Raw genomic sequence first — 14,071 nt, forward strand, 5'->3', positions numbered from 1 at the left:
AGAAGTGCCCATAAGTAAAAGGTTGGTGTTATGCTACAACGTTACTTTTTCGTAATTTTTTAAAGATAGGATTTAGGCAAATGAAAAACATTTCTTTCGATATTTAAACGTTTTTAAGTGGAATACTACAAAGTCAGCTCAAAAACGTCGCAAATGTCAGTTTTTAGGGGGTTTCTTAACAAAATGATTTGTAGGTACAATCGTGTATGCTTTGTCATTATTCATTCCATCATTGTGAAACAGAAAAAATAATAGGTCTTGAGCTTACAAGTTTTACTCAACTTACCGTTAATTAAACGGTTATTATAATAGACAAAATCGAGCATTAATTAAAATAACACTAATTTACTTTAGAGATAACAGGACATAACAAATTGCATCAAAATAACTCAACCATTGGCACAAAAGTCTATTCACCCCCATTCACCCAAACAAAAGCAAAACCGAAACAGCGAACAAACTACAAACACTTTCCCCGGAAAGTCCAATCAAACTTTGCGCTTTCACTATCGCATAAAGCCATCCCAAGGCGGTATAATTAAACGTTTCATGAATGGGAGAGAACGAGAGAACTCAGAGTGAGACAGAATCGTCTGCTGTTGTACGCGTAATCAGTTTTACGGTAAGCGCAAATTACGTAGGGATGGGGAGAATTAACGCTTTTACAAGGTCACACGGTTTAAATTGAGAATGTACTGAAACAGCTGATGTTTTCGCTCGATATCCGTGTTGATGAGTTTCGGTTTAGAGCGGTGAGAGGGTTAATTTTGTTGTGATTGTTTGTTTCACGTGAATTGTAGGTGTCTTCTAATGGGATGTACGGTGTAGTAAAAATCTTTTGGATTTTGAAAGACATGTTCATTGGGAATGCTTTTTTTAAAAACAATATTTGTAGTGTGAGAGTCTATGTTTATTTTTGTTTTGTATGACAATGTTGTTTTTGTTTTCTAGTTTGGAGTCTGAAAGGTTGTTGAATGCAACATCAGCATGTGTGTTCAAAACAAAACGTTTTTCAACCCACCTTGACATCAATGACATCAAATACAAAATTACAGCCCACCAAAAATTACGCAACGCGTTCAGAATATCAACGAATACTTCTAATAAACCAATAGAAAAAAAAACTTGCCAAAAGACAAGCACGCTCGAGTGGAACGCAGTTTTTACAACGAACAAACCGACAAATTACAAATGGAAACAAAAAAGAACGTCGAGCGACAAAGGAAAAAATCGAACGCCGTGAAAATTTGAATAAGGAATCATTTCTTTTTCTTTTCTCCTTTTTTTCTTTATTCCTTTTTTCGTTGGCTGTCAATCATTTGTCTGGGGCACGGTGGATCGCCATTTTACTTTACTGATGGATGGTAGCTACGTAAGGGGTGTTTCTAGTTCATATTTCATTATTTTTATCTTAGATTCGAAAGGTATTTGTTTACACAGGGTGTTTACTTTTTTATAAGATGACATTTGTGCGCTAGGAGTTTTATGGCGATGTGTAAACATGTTTTATGGCTGAAATATTGGAGGTGTTAAATGAAGAGTCGTATGTGGAGCAGAGGTATTTGTTAAGTGTTGTTTTTTTAGATGTTTTTCGATATTTTTTTTGCTATCGTAAAGTTTTATGCTGATTGTGTTTATCAGCTAGCTTATTTAATCATAACATCTAAAAATATTATTTGTAAAATAACCAAAAAAATAATATCTGTAAGATAATTTTTGTTGTTGGAAAAAAGTTTATTCTTACGTATGACCGAGTCAGTCTAAATTTAAATCATCATTTCTGCATAACTACTCTACAAATTATTATTGTTACTCGAATTTTCCTTACTTTTCTCAAACCACTTAAGTTCTTGAAGACCTCTTACCAGTGCATAACAAAACTATGCTAAAGTATCAATTACCTTAAACAACGATGACCAAAAACCCTTCAGCTGAAACACCAATGACAAAACAAAAGCCCTTCTCCCATCATCCACATACACTAACTCAAAATCGAAACAAGCCCAATAATCATTCAAGCAAATACAAAAGACTGTTCAGAATCTCTAATGTGGTTCAAAGCAAACATAGAATTACCATGCGCTTCATAAACCAATCTACATTGCCAGCGGAGGTTATATTTACAGAATAAGCCGGGATAACACACGTATGTATGATTCAAGAACTGATTATACACATATGGTATGGCAAGCACGGATTTGTAAATAAATGTACTATTTGAGACACGTGTAACGATTGTTTTATTTAGGTACCTTTTTGCGAAGGCTAGACTGGTTTTAGATCGATGTCTGAAATGTTGTACAAGTAGAATAGAGATAGTTTTGTTTCTATCTATGTATGTTTTGGACCTAGTTCTTTTATTATTCTATACTTATGTCTCTATGATATTCGAAATATATTTCAAATTAACTTAAGCCCGCGTATTCGTCCGCGGGAAAAAGTTTCCTGGGATAAAAAATCTATCAGGTCGTAAAAAATGTAACGTGAAAGAGTAACATACATACACACATACATCCAAACTTACAAACTTTAACTTACAAATTTGTAATATAAGTAGACTAAAATTAAATGTTAGTTAATTTGTAAAAAAAAACATTATTACTGCAAATGAAATAAATAAATCTTTATCTTTATCTTAACCAAAATCTGCCTTCGCTTCACCTCTCATTCTGCTTTTATATCAAAGTTTTTTTTTATATTATACCAATAAACAAAAGCACGAGCATTTAATTCACTCACAACAATTTGAGAATTGCAAGAAATCCAATATATTAAAAATTTGCACTTAGTTATTCAAGAACTATCATTCTTTCGCATACCATGCACAATATACACACACAATTTTAACCCTTAATGCCCAGAACATACCATCTAAAATTGTTTAAACATCTTTGATAGGCTATCGCTAATACTACAGCAGTCGTGAATACAAATGCCTAATATAGTCTATAAATAAAGGCTATAATAATGATGGTATTACATCACTGTGAAGAAAGGAATGAATCATGCATGGTATACTCCATGTGCATACAAACGACTTTAAAGGTCCATTGATATAAATGTTCGGTTTATATTGACCAACAGGCTTATTGCAGCCACTATGCAGTTCATTGCAGCTTTGACATAACATATTATTAATTATTGCTTTAGAAAAGAAGCAATGTACAAAGTAGTGGCTGTCAAACGGTTATCTACTAAGATACATGATGTTATTAGACACTAGAACTGTAAGGTCGCATAGTGGTATTCGAACTGTGCGTCTCCGTGCTTTGGAGGGCATTTAAAAAGTCGGGCCCGGTTGTTGTCTATTAAGACAACAGTCGTTAAACAACGTCAAAGGCCTTTCGGGTGGCTTGAACAACTTTGACACTTGGTTGACCAGTAACCAGTAACCACTTACCCTACGATTGTTAGTAGTAGTAGTAGTAGTAGTACGACGGCACCACCGTTTTGTCACCTCTTTTTATGTCGTTGTTTCAAGTTTCGAAGAATAACCAGTCTCTAGTATATCTACAGCTGTCCTAACACGTTCATATAATACAGCTACACCAAAATCGATAAAACAAGCCTGCAACCACCTCATCATAAGTACCGTCACACACAAGCAACGTGCTTACAAAGCTAAATTCTTACTTACTCCCCACGTAACATAGTCTCAAACTACGTTAACTCTATAATAGTACCGGGTTGTCACCACTAGATGGCAGTAGCACGTACCAATCCGTACAACGTGATCAGCATATCGAGTTCTAGAATCGATGGTTTTTAAAGCTTGCCCGAATCGAGGAGTCTTCAGCAAATATAACTGAATTGTGACTGGAATAAGCCAATTGTTGGCTGGATGTGGAATTTTCGTTGAATTGTTAGGTTTTTTTGTGTCTGGTGTATTTTAAAGTAGGTATAGTTCGCATTGAACTAACTTAGGTACAAAGAAAGGTAGAGTCGGTCTTAAAGACAAATATACAATCTTGACCGTAACAATAACCTGTACATTATTTTGCGTAAAATATCTATTTATAGTAAAAAATGTGTAGTAATGAAATAGTATAACTGAGTATTCAATGATTGGATTATCTTTTCAGTAAAAGGGCCATTAGGCTAGCCATTTTAGCTGTAGATCGAAAATGGAGTGGAACTATGAAAGCTTGTTCCTAAACCAATGTAATTTTTAAAACAAAATAATATCCTCAAAACTAATACTGTCCTCTTCTACTGTGCATGGAAAGAAAGAGATACCCTAACTATTTAATGTTCGTAACAAAACAATCTAAAATAACCTTTACCTACACTTATACCAGTCAAAGGATTATAACAAAATTGACAAGTACATCGAGACATCTTTGATGTCATATTGATCCATTTAAAATAAAACAGAGTGCCTCTCATCCAACCCACGCGAAACGTAATACAGTAGAGAATGATATGATACCTTAATATTAATATTATTTCATATTTTGAAAATTGTATTAAAATGTTAAGGATACAAGCAAAATATGAATGAGAATTATCAAACAACTGATTGGGTTTAAACTGGGTTTTTTTTATATTTTTTATAAGTATTTGATGGCTGCAGTTTCAAAGTATCTAAGATTTTTTTATTTTGTTGTGTTGTTAGTAGTCAATCTCGTGACAAAGTGACTCATTTCGCCAAATGCCCTTGAGATGGATTAGCGACTATCTTCTTAATTTATAACAAAAGGGACCGAGGTTTTTTTTACGTGCCCTCCAAAACACGAAGACGATCAGTTTAAATATCACTAAACTTTTACCTATTTATGGAATGATCACGGCAAGGATTTCTCAACACACTGATCGTTCACTGACTCGTGAGACTAAGTATCACAAAATTGTTAAGGTATTGTACTCAATGTACCTCATATTGATACTATACAAGAATGTATAGACAAACGTCTGCATACGGAGTCCAGTCATCGCTGAGGCAGACAGCTTGCGGCAACGGCTAGTGTTACCTTGTCGAAATATCAAACCGAAGCAAAATTCATGTTCTATCTAGACAGGTACCGTGCCGTGACGAGTCTTAGTTCGGAGATAATTGTTTATTATAATAAAGTACCTAACTGACTTATTTGTTATGCATGTTAGCATTTACTTCTGAAAGAAAACTAGTATATTATATACCAGTATATAGTGCGTTTCAGTTAAGTTCAGTTAAGTACCTACCAATATCAGTTCAACCCACTCATATCACACTCAACGGACTAATTCAAATAAACTCCGAAGGATCCTATAATAAGCTCTTTCTTTAGACCCCACATTATGCTAATTCCACCCCGAATTTCATAACATCGCCGCAGAAAAATAGAAACAAGTAAAAAATCATAACACGCTTCACTACGCGATACATTTCTTCATATCCTGGCGTATTCCAATGAAAAATGCGCAAAGAGTTAACTCCACCAAGCGGGGGGAACTACAAATCCGATAGAAGGAGACGGACCTATGTGTTAGAGTGAGAGACGAAGCTAAACCCGAAAAGATGGATGGTACACAATGTCACTGAAGATGCTGAAATTGTATATTTTATATTCGGTATAAAAAGTCTCAACATACGATATTAAAAAGACCGCTGTACATTTTCTACGTACTAGTTATACCGAGGAATTTAATCTTGTGGCGACACAGGATGCTCTAAAGTAAAGGATTATTGGAATGTTTTCGGTATTTTTTTATTCTGGCAATATTGTGTTATTATGAAGATGTTTTTGTTGAAAGGGTATGGGTTGATTGATGTGTTGTTTTCGGGGTGAATGATTGGTTGAATCAATTTTGGGCGACATAGTTTTGGAGTGTATAAGTTTGGTGATGATTGAGTGTGGCAAAACTTTGGGTGATTTGCTCATAAGTATGGAGAGAAGATTTGTTCAGTATATGTATTCTTTTTCATATGAGACAGTTGGAAGTTTAGCCATTTAAAAATAGATATGGAGACTGTAAAATAAATAACAAACATGGTGCGATTGTAACATTTTCAGATACCTATTCTTTGTACATTTGCTAGTAAAAGCTCAAGAATTTAAACAGTGAAAAATTAAGTATACGGTTCCATTTTTTCTCGTGATTTTACATAATACACAAGTAACATACCTTAACCCTTCGAATCTTATCATACCTATAACCCGAATTTAAACCCGATTTCAACCCCAACTTGAACCTTTAATCTAAATCTACGCATGTCTTCCGGTATCTATCGAAGTGTCTCGTCAGCTATCGCGGCCATTTTTGTGGAAATAGCTCTATAAGAGCTTATCTTGGTGCTTAGTACCAGCCCTAACGTTTATGGGTTGTATCTAGGAAGCTGTAAAGATTTTTCGGGTGTATTCTTGATGTCATGTGGCTGAGATGAGAATAATGATGGTATGATACATACCTATCTACGCCTATAGCTACGTCAATGAAGGTATAGTACAGTATAAGTACGGCTGAGTTTGACTACAAGTGTATGTAAATGTAGAGCGTAACTAGGAACGGAAAGGTGACTAACTTTAGGTAGAGATCTAATCGTTGGACTTATTCAGACAGATACATAAGTGCTATTACATTCAGTGTACAAATTCATAACTAATAATAATATAGAAAAAGTGTCTTGATTAAATTAGAGATTTACTAAAATCTCTAAACCACAATACTGCTTGAAATTATCGGCAGTTTAATATACACACCAAATAACCGTTTTTTTTGCTTGAAAATACTTAATTACGAAATTAAATTTATATTTAAAATTCACGTCAACTCAAACGCAAATCACCAAAACCCAAAAACAAGTTTCAACCCCTTAACTGATGACTTTGACCCGAAAAATAACCCTAAAATAACCTTTCATACCGGGATAAGTGTTTAAAAATCCGATGCCAATATCAAAGGTGTATAGAGTTGGTGTATTGTTAAGCAAATTAGCTAGCAGATGCGAGCACATCCGTGTACCAATGCTAATTGGCCTGTATTTTGCATAATAATGGCATCCTAGAGTATTTGAGAATAATAAGGGAAAAGGTTTGAAGTTTTGATGTGCTGTTTGTGGAGTTGCATTTTTGTTGTAGAGAAATTATGGTCGTATTAGTTTAGCCGTTTTGGTACGTTTCTTGTTAGTCGAAATTTTTATTGTAAGTTATATTTTTTTAGATTTTTCTATTTGCTAATAATTTTTATTCTGTGCCTTTATTGTTGTATGTTTTCATACAGTAAAGATACTAGATTCTCATATGTTTTTCTTTATCAGTATACGGTACTTGAACGGCCATTGGAGAACATAAAATCACCAACTTCAGTAATAATTGATTTTCACAATTATGATTATTTTTCTACACCAAAAACGTAAGATCATGTATCTTCAAATATTCAATATTTTAGTCACGAATAAGTAAGTAAATAGTAAAAATACCTGAATAAATAAATCAAATTACATTTACCGAAGTAACAACAAAACGCAACAGCAATTTTAATACATCCCGCGCAGAACCAAACATCCGTATGCCTTGAATTTTTTTTTTCTTCAAACTGTGGAAGGGAACGTTCATAAATCCTTTAGCGCGGCTGTCAACCACATGCCTAGTGGGTAGTCGTATATTACGGAAAGTAACGCTTTTTCTTCTCCGCTGTAAATATTACTATTTTTCCTTGATATTGATTAATATTGTTAAGTTGAAAGGCGTTTTTGGATTATGATTTTTGTTGGATAAAAGTTTGGAGTTGAGAGATTTTGGTTTTGGTTTTATATTTTTAAAAGGTGAACTCCAATTAAATTGTATTACGTTTGTTGTAACATGTTAGATTTGTTCGGTAACGCAGAATCTAGGCTGACTAATCTCACCACAATTTTACTCTCAAACACCAGGTAAGACATCTAGCCTTTACCTCTAGATACCAATTACTCGTCTCAGAAAACATGATAGGAAAGTCTATACAAGCAAGTGAAAAATGAATCAATGAAATTTTAAATAGCTACACATTGTTTTAAATATTGCAAAAGAAATCAACAAAGCTTCGCTGTTGTATTAATTCTTACCTCTAGTAGAGTCACAAAAACACTTTATAACTACACACATCACGAACTGAATAGGTAATTTAAAAAAGCAACGATTGGTCAATCTATTCCACTTGTCTATGCATCGTTACGAAACCACAGGCCATTGGTCTTCCGAATTCGAAATTCAAACACATTCCTTCATCTTGAACTATGACGGCGCATAAAAATTCACACCATCATTATCGCGCGATTCTGTATTCAAATAAAAACGGAAACGCCACATTTTCTACACCGCACGCCGGCGTTCGCTGGCAATTCTCCAGTGTAAGAGAGATAGCACGATAGTTTGGCGCATAAAATAATGATCAATCAGAGCGGGATGACAAGCCGTTTATTGGTTCCACCGAGTAGTTTGTGGCTATCGCGCGCGGCCAACTTCGATGTTATTTTCTTGGCACGGTGTGTAAATTTTTAAAGAATTATTTTACGCTGTTTTGCGTACGTAATGTGGTTTTTGCTCAGATAGGCGGGTAATTTATTGTTAGTTCGTAGTACTGTCAAATATATAAAATAGGAGTAGTGGAGAAGTATATTAACACCTCCGTGGCTGTGATAGATATTTTTTTTTTTTCTTCTTCTTCTTCTTACGAACTCTTATGATTGCCAAAGTCACAGTAAAAATATACATATTAGTTCCTAAGGTAGAGCCAGCAAACAGACAAAAAAGTCTTTACCAAAAACTGCATTAATTAATCCATATTCCCAGATATCAGTAATTTCTTCCTTTCCGTATTTCTCAGTCATGTTTTCGTCTCTCACTGAGATCTGACTCGATATTAGCCAGACATATTCCTTTGAGCTATACCCTTTGAGAATGTGTCCGTTACTCTATTCCGTATCACTGTTGCAAATTATACCATGTCATGTTGTCATGTAACTCTTTGGCCGTAAAATTAAGTTTAGTGTGGAAGAGTAAGACTGTTAATTAGATCTAGTATGAGTAAAGTTGATTATAGTTACTGTTTTTCAAGGGTCACTTTAAAAGAACCTTTGTAATAATAGGTACGCAACTAATACTACCATCTAGCAATACGGAAAATGTAAATTTTCTTGATATTTCCAAAAAATACTATTATTTTTTATAAGAACAGAACTATATTTTGATAACAAGAGTAGGCTTCATTTAATCCAGAAATTTCCAAAACATTATCCCCGGTATTATACCTATTTGATTACGACGAAGGTATAACACTTATCGGGGAGATGTTAAACATGCCTTATTTTGATTAAAATATAGTGTATTTCTCAGTAGTTTTATGCGTCACTGCTAAGACATTATGTAGTTCTTATTTCAGCAACATTTCAGCTACTTATACACATGTTTTACAGCCATATTATATTTTAGACATTCTGTAGTTCTCATTTCAGTATCATCTTAACTATAATTACGATTCTTCTACAGCCATACATTGTCCTATAGTTCCTCTTTTCTTATATCCGCGTCCCATTTTCAATCTCGAAGCAAGCCGTGGTACAATAGGCAGTTAGAAAGAACACGTGTTCCTCTATGTTACAGAAGAACTCTGCACTAGATCAATACTTCGCTTTATGCCGCACATGTGTCATATGGCGCTGGCGAAGATTACAGAAAGACGTAGAGTCGATGTTTTCTGATCTTTCGTGTTATGTAAGAGTTGAGATTACTGGGACTGTTTTGAATGATATGCTGTTGTGGTTTGATGTATGTAGAACTAAGGATGTATAAGAACAAGATATGATGAAGACCTTTTAATTTTGGTTGATAAATGTGATTAATTTTGAAGAAAGATCCGAACAAACATTTTGAAGTGAGGATTATTAAAAGAGACAGGGATTCCCGTACCCGAGTTTAAAAAACGACTTCTTGAATATTTAAAACAGTAAAGAACTTAATCCAAAATTATAAATTCTAATGAAAACTGAATGAGTTTATGATTGCTCCAGATTCTATAGTCAAAAATTGTTCTTAGTAAATCTTTCAAAACAAAAACTAACATCAAAATTCAACATGCGAAAATGAAAGTAACATTCGACTCCACATCCCGAAAGCTTATTCCGTGATAGATAATGTGTTACTCGCATATGCCGAGGGTGGCAGGGGGTTGTTTTGTCAAACACCACCCAAAGAAATGTAGGGAAACACTCGATTCTTCACACGCTTTATTTCCAAGACTATTTTCCTTTAAGGAAGGTTTCAATTTTTTTTTTCTCCATACTCCTTTTGTAAGAATATTATTTTGTTTTTTGTAATATTGGATGACGTTACGTAAAGTACTCTGTGACGTACAAAATTGTATAAAGTAGAATGTGTTCGTGTATTAAGTTACTGTCTTTTGTTCGAGTATTCTTAGTAATACATAGTGAGTCTAGTTGGTGTCAATTTTATTAAAGATCGTGTATGGGATGAGGTATAAATTGGTTTGGCAAGGTGATATTTTAGATACAAGGCTTCTTCGGTTGTCGAGGGCATTTTTATAAGAGTAGATATACGGTATATAATATACAGTATTACGTTGTTTTTAATGTCCATCAGTAGAAAACGTTTAAAGATTTTTTGAGAATAGCTAAAAATTGTAGTGATTGATCTTTTTACAAAAGGTTCAATGTATCGTTAGTCCTCTTAATACGTTTTGTTTGACAAACAAAAAAACGGTTCGAATTTACGGTTTCTTCCTAAACATGAAAATACTACTAGTTTTATGCTTCTCTAAAATTTTCGAGCATCATTCTAGGGTTCTCAAACGAAACAGCTCTAGGCAAAGCACGAAGAGCTCTTGATGTAAACTGTAGAGGATACTCTTTCAGGATGCTTCAGAGATGCTACAATCTTTACTGAAACATGTGATTTTGAAGGTCTTAGACGTCCTACACCCTCTTATGACTAATACGTGATTCGAAGTTAAGACGAAATTACGATGCACTTTTGAAGTTAGGCTTTTCGCATTCTAAAAAAATTGAAAGGAGACAAGTTTATCCTCGGAGATTTTATCTTGCGGATATTAAAAAAAAATAACAAGAGAGAAAAAAAATCACGACACACGTATTTGCAGTGGTAGTGATGTGTTGACCCACCTTTACTATTTTAACGTTAATATCTTAATAATAATTAGATTATTTAATTAAATTACTCTCTCACCTAATAGCCAACATAGCTCCATGATCTTTAAGTGCAATATCCAGGTGAAAATTGACAATCGCCGTCCCGTTTCAATCCCCACTCTAATTTCCCATTACCGTTCAAATCAGAAAATCATCATACCGCAAAACCATCAAATACTTTTACCGAAAATAACGTTACGTAAACGAAAGAAAAATCTTTGAGTTTTTTCATCGTGAAATGGCCAACTTTTCCGAGTAAACTCGAGAAATATTATTATATTTAAAGTTGACTCACAAAAATTGTTTGCGTGAAGTGTTGTGGAGGAGTTAAGTCCGGTATGTCTGTCTGTTTGACTTGAATAAAAGTTTTCTGTGACATGAGCGGAGCGGATAGCGGATATTGTGAACATAGAAACTGGTTTCATTAGGTATCGTATGGCAGAGGCGACTTCATATTAACTTATTCAAGCAACCAGTGACATGTATATCTATTTTAGCGATTCTAAAAAGATGTGACTTAATAATTTGCTTATCATTTACTTTTAACAATATGGTGCCTATTACTTGCAAACCAATGGCATTAAAGCAACATTAGGCCTCAAAGATGGTCACTTTGTTTAGTACTATAAAATGGAGGATAAAGTGCCTATCGCCACTATTAGCGCAAATGTACCTCCATACGCATATGTATCGCGCAATAGGGCAATAAAACGCTCTTTTTTTGCTACAAGCGATTTTATACCCGCTATTCGCTAAGTCCATGACAATATCATCAATCTAACCGACATACGGTTGGCGGGCAGACAAATATATTGTTGGTTGAAAACTTTTCGTCGACTTTTGGAGTGGTTTCAAAAGTTCCGTGTCGTAAGTTGCGCATCCATCGAATACGTTATTTTATTTATAACGTACTTTGTGAAGTTTTCGGTATGTTAGCGGCCATTTTGTTGTGGGAAAATGTTTTTTTTCGTTTAATGTTGGTATTGGTTGTAAATAAGGTGTTTTAGGTTTACTTCGAAGTGAAAAGTATGATTTTGAATGAAGTCAAAATGGATTTTAGGGAAAATGGAGTTTTTGCAGAAATAAAGCACTACTTGTGGACTGGACTGTTAACTCGTTAACCTACTTTTTGATTCCAATACTAATTTAGATAAAAAAATCAAACAGAAGAAACTATAGGCACTTCGTTTCTTTATCTAGTTATAGTAATTAATAGATCGTTACTTCTGACGTGATTATGGCATTGGTATAATATACATAGAAAAAAAAACTAAAACACGGAATCCAAAATTCCGTATCAAATCTTTAAAAATACAGTAAAATTGACAACCTCTTCCTTTCGTAGTCGGTTAAAAACCATTCAATATGATATTGTCAAAAATATTATGCTTACACAAAAATATTGACCTACAATCCAAAAGCATTATAGTCAAAACTCACCGTAAAAAAGTGTCCCATTAAACTAAAAAAAAATATGTAGAACATTCCCGACTTTGTAAAGCAACAATAAATTATAAGAGTACAATGTCGCATCCCTTTGATAAAGTAGCACTCAAGGGATTAAGTTCGATATTCAGATCGTTACAATTGATTGGTTTATTTAAATAGCAGTTTATTGAGTGTGCTTGATGCGGCTAATGTCCTGTGTAGGACTGGCAGTTTGTAGTGTTGCCGTATGCAAAGAATAAATATAAAAAATAGCTGTCAAATGGAAATTTAATGTCGGTTTAGAATTTTGAACACTTAAAAAAAATATAGAAAAAAAATAGATATAGATTTTGGCACCTACATGTTTCGATTTAGGCTGTGTCTATCCGTGGTGGACTCAAGACCTCCTTTTCCCAACAGGGGGATAGTAATGGGTTACTTAAAAAAAAAATATATTTTTGTAGATTTTTTTCTTACAATATTTAGGTAATACTTTAGCTTCAATATCAGTATTGATAACATTAAGTATCAAAAATAAAACGCGGTAAACGGCAAAAGATGTGTTTAATTTCAGATCAAAATGTTCCTTTGAAAATCTAAATTGTGTCAACATTTAAACCGTCATTGTCCCACCCACAATGTAAAAGTGAAAATTCTGGAACGCGGTGAAACCTTAAAAAAACACGTACTTGCTTGCAACTTAAAAAGAAGCATAAAAAGAACCTCTTCGGGGAAAGTGCATTAAAAATGAGTGCGCGAGAAAGAGACGGAGTTATACGAAGGAGATATCTTTGTCCTTATCGCACGCTCCTAAGAAAATGGCTTTATGAATGAAAATTACTTTTTTCTCACACCATTTACTGAGTTCAGGGGCGTTAGTTTTGTTACTCGTTTTCCTATACGGGAATAGGTGAAAGTTGTCCGGGATTGCCTTTGAAAGTAGGGCACCTCGTTTTAAAATGTTTGTTTTTAACGCTTTTGTAGGATGAATTTCAAGTGGTTTGTCAGTGATCTTGGAAGTTTTTTTTACGGGCAGATGCAGTTTATCTTTAATGCTTGCGTCTTAGTAATGACATCTTTCAGACCGATACTGTAGGCGAGTTTGATTACGCGAGTTGACAATTTTACAAGAAAATATTTACTTTTAACATTTCATTGTGAAGCTATTTCAGCAGTTTTTATAGAATGGTCTAGTTTAGTTGTATTTTGACAATAATATACCTACACACCTAATGGTTTTATTTAAGTACTTGATCTTCTTTCTACTAACATATTAAATATCTTTATTCGTCTTTAATCGCAATAAAAGTGTTCAAAATACCGGAACTATCTATTATGACCCTAACTCGAATAAAGACCATTACACGGTATTAAAGATAGAGTAACCGAATATAATAGCGATTTAATACCACTTATAATTTTAAGTTTTATCTATAAAATATAATATGTTTTAAATTCATTTACATTACATTTGTCCTATGAAACTTTCATTAAGATTTTGAAGATTTGATTTTAATGAGC

Source organism: Anticarsia gemmatalis, chromosome 14 (genome assembly GCF_050436995.1).
Source record: "Anticarsia gemmatalis isolate Benzon Research Colony breed Stoneville strain chromosome 14, ilAntGemm2 primary, whole genome shotgun sequence".
Taxonomy (NCBI): Eukaryota; Metazoa; Arthropoda; class Insecta; order Lepidoptera; family Erebidae; genus Anticarsia; species Anticarsia gemmatalis.